Here is a 4,563-nt window from a genome sequence, read left to right on the forward strand (position 1 = left end):
AACGCAGTGTTGCGGAAAGAGCCTCCACTGTATGAGATGCTTTGCTTAGGGAGTTGTGCGGGTGCATGAGATGTGTGGCAGTCGTCCTCCGGTCTGAAGGGGGGGGCTGCATACAAAAGGAACCCCTGCATCCTTGAGGAGCGAGGGAGAGACAGTGTGAGTGAGGCGGAGTGAGTGTGTAGATGACGACCGGAGCAGCGGCTGTAAGAAAAGTCTGTGCAGCTTTCACCTGTTAGCTGGAGTTATTAAAAGTTAACCTCAACCATCTCCGTGCGAGGGAGTTAATCCCGAAGTAGAAACTTTGGCCCTGGAGAAACATCTCCCCTGTGTCTTCAGACCACGGTCAGCAGATTGAGCAGGAACGGTTAACATGAGATAACATTTTCACGAAAGTAAAATGCTCGTTTTTGTGGCGCATCTGTATCTTATTTTGAAGGGATATGTAAACGTTCCCATAGCGACCAGAGTCAGAGCGAGAGGAGATGAGTAGAGCTGTGAGTCTTAAGTCTGGTTTAGACGGAAAGATTTAAGGATTGTCGGCCGATTCTCCAAACCTCTGTGACCACAGAGCTGATAAAAGTACAACAGGTTCAATCGGTTCGTGTTCAGCCACAAGGCAGGAGCAACACGAACCGATTCCAGAGGATAATCCAGTAAAACCCCCAACATAGCAAACGGGAATTTAGAATAACCAAACACGGATGACGATGTAGTTCAATAGTGACAGTTTGTGGAGACATTTTAAGAGAAAAAAGAGGAACAAAAAGAAAAGGTGGTGGATAAAAGACAGCGGGAGCAGCTGCTCTATTTGCTGCACTATGATTTTGAGGCGAGTTATGTTTTTCATAGTTAACATTTTTAACTGAATAAACATGATATTTACATATAATAATAAACATTTTCACATATCATCTCCGATATGTCAGCTGTTTGGGATTCCCCTCTGTTCTGACGTCACCGCGCTTTCTGATTGGCTACCTGTCACATTCAGCAGGTTGTATTCTCGTTCCCAGTCAGGGAAAACCCCACAGGCTGCGATAAAAAGGCCAAGACAACCCAAATTGGGTATATTCAGGATTTAGCAGGAACACCAACATGTTATCTGACGGTTCATCCCCCTCTCCCTCCCGGGCCTCAACAAAATGTCCAAGTTTTGACGGTCCGCGGTAATAAAAAGGTGGGACCTCTGATTTAGCTCATGCTAGTAGCAACACGAAGGATCAGCACTTTTACTGTTACAGTTTCCGTTCAGAAACTACCGTAATCAGTTCAGTTAAATCTAAACTTGGCAACTTTTTATTTTTCAATCCTAATAAATGTGATATTCAATTGACCTGTTATGACTCAGATGTTGGCTGTCCGCCCCTCTGCTGCTGCTGCATCGCTGTGGAAAACCTGGAGCAGCAGAGAAATCTGAGGCTTATATGTGAATGTTTACTGGTTAAAAAAAAAAAAGCTTTGGGGTTGTGGCTTATAGTCCGGTGCGGCTCATAGTTTGGAAAATACGGACAATAATCCTTCCTGGATTTTTTCTGTGAAGAACCCAGAGAGGGTTATTTGATTGTGCTTTCAGGAAAACAATATATTTTTACATTTAGGCTCCTGCAAACGTCACTTTTTCTGTTACAAACTGACTCCAACCTCCAGCAGAGAAGGGAAAAGTTTTGTGGCCCTCAGGAAAAAGTTTGGGGACCCCTGGATTAAACTGAGGAAAACTCAGAATTTGCTGATCATTTCATCTCATTTTGAAACCTTGTTTATAAATTCAATTGTAAATAAGAAGGAAAAAACTAAATTAGGAATAATTTACTGTACATTAAGGATAAAATTACAACTTATACAGTTATCAAATGACCAGGAACATCCTGAGCCTCAGAGCAAAACCAGCTCCTGTTGTTTAATGTTGGAGTGAATTTGAACCAAATTATGAACTTTATATGAACAGATTATTGATTATTATGTTCCAATGTGACAAACCTTGGAAAATCTGTTATTTTTACTATAACTATGATTAAATTGATCACAGCTGATTAGATTTTTCCTGCAGACACATTTCCAAACATCCTTTAATCCAGAAAAGTTTACAGAAATCCAGAAGCATAAAGACAAACTCTTTAAAAAGCTTCATTTATAATTTATCCATTGAGACAAAGTCAGTTCAAAGGTCATGCTCAGTGATGACATCATCAGTGAAATCATCAATCTCCTGCCTGGCCTGGGTTGGTGAGGTCGTTACCATGGATACAGCTGAAACTCTTTCTGTGCACAGAGAAGCTAAAAGGCAGGTAATTTATTAACTAATTTATAATTAAAATAATGTTGATGAATAAATGAGGAGCTCAGAGAATCAAACTGTTTCTGAGTCCAGATGAAGTTCAGCCAGATGACCAGCAGGGGGCAGAGCAGCTGCTGCTACAGGATGAACCAATCAGACTGATTGAAACTATAAACATGTCAGACTGGATTCAGATCAATAACTAAACTAAAGATGATTTTATTCAGTCTGGGTTCGTAGCTGTTTATTAACTCCTTATACTTTAATATTTAACTTTTTTCTATTAACATTTCATCAATACAGGATATTAGTTTAGGTTCTCAATGATGATGATGATGATGATGATGATGAAGCAGCAGCCTCTGGATGATGAGACTGAAAGATAAAAAGGGACAAAATTAAATAAATATCCCGTTAAATGTTGAATTAAATAGAGGTAACTAATAAAATGAACCTGTAGGGGGCGCCAGTCTCTTGTCTGTTATTGTGGGGGACTTTTAAATGTTTCAGACCAGGGGTCCCCAAACTACGGCCCGCCTCCTCATTTGGTCCGGCCCCCTGAACAATACCAGAGAGCATTCAGTGTTTTTTTTTCATTTATATGTGGATTTTTCTTCAACCACCATATTCAACTCAGTTTCCCTCAATGGAATATATACTAGTCAGTACCAGTCACCGTTTCGCTCACGGTTTTTTTTCCCATTTGCATTCTGGGTAAAAGTCTATCTACCAACGCGAATATGTCGTCGGCAGTAATCCAGCCCCCCCACCCCCGCTCCACAGTTTCACCCTAACTCTCCCTATTGTAATCCACTGCACTAATGGATGTGAGGAATCAGAATAGATTAGAAATGATCACCCAGTTTCCTGGGATATATGAGTATTAAATATTTGTTCCTGTTGAGTAAAATATCTTTAAAATGTGTGAGGAGCCTTTAGTTAAACATTTTCCTCCCTGCAGGAGCGTCTTTCTGATTCATAAAGTGATGAAAAGCTCATGTCTGCATCAGCAGCAGCAGAGAGAATCAGAGTCTGAACGTCCAGAGGCTGCAGAGCTGCAGCTGATCAGAGGACAAACATCTGAAAACTCAGAGGAAAAGAAGAAACTGAAGCAACATTTCATCAGCTCTGCTTCCAGACTCTGAGGCGAGTCAAACGTCCTCAGCATGATCCCAGAATCCACCAGACAAAACGCTGCTGAGTTTAATCAGAAAACCTGGAGAATCAGCTTCATCCTGCTGCTTCTGCAGGTTTCATCAGATTTAGATCATCGTTTTAACGTCTGTTTGTTCTTCACTGTTTGACACATTTAGAAACCAACCAAAGCATCTCTCTGACCTTTCACCCTCCAGTCTCAGCAGCTCATCACCAAATATAAACGATGGAAATTCATCTGAAACGCTGCAGAAACCACAAAGTTTTTATTAATCTTTGTTGATTTTTATGTTTAGTTCCAAGAAACAGGAACTAAAGGTTACCATAGCGACACACAAAGTAGACATGAATTAAAATGACATATCAAGTTCCCCGTACAGACCGGTCAGATGTTTGCCTCTGAGGATCTGGAGCAGGGCTGGGCAGTCCTGGTCCTGGAGGTCCGGTGTCCTGCAGCTCTTCACGTCTCCCTGGACCAACACACCTGAATCCAACAGCTGAATCTCCTCCTCACTGCATCAGGTTCTCTAACCACCTCATTATTTGACTCAGGTATGCTGAAGTGGAGACACATCTAAATGTTACAGGACTCCGACCGTCCAGGCCTGGAGTTGCCCATCCCTGGTCTGGAGGATCCAGAGCAGGGGTGTCAAACTCCAGTCCTCGAGGGCCGCTGTCCTGCAGTTTTTAGATGTGCCACAGGTACAAAACACTGGAATGAAACGGCTTAATTACCTCCTCCTTGTGTCGACAAGTCCTCCTGAGCCTTGCTGATGACCTAATTATTCTATTCAGGTGTGGTGCAGCAGAGGCACATCTAAAAGTTGCAGGACAGTGGCCCTTGAGGACTGGATTTCGACACCCCTGATCCAGAGGATCGGCTCCATCCAGCCTTGAAGCACGGCGGTGGAAGCGTCAAGCTTGTCATGTTTTGGTCTTTCTGACCCAGATGCAGATAAAACAGTTTGATGTGATTTATTTAATGAAGGAGTTCAGGGATTCAGTGGAGGCAGGAACAGATTTAGATCTGATCCAGGAAGAGGAAGATGGGCCGACCCACAAAGATCCTGTTAGAGGACAGAGCGCTCACACCAACACAGAACTATTAAAAGTGAAAACTTTCATTTATGCAC

Source organism: Poecilia formosa, unplaced genomic scaffold (assembly GCF_000485575.1).
Source record: "Poecilia formosa unplaced genomic scaffold, Poecilia_formosa-5.1.2 Scaffold710, whole genome shotgun sequence".
NCBI lineage: Eukaryota > Metazoa > Chordata > Actinopteri > Cyprinodontiformes > Poeciliidae > Poecilia > Poecilia formosa.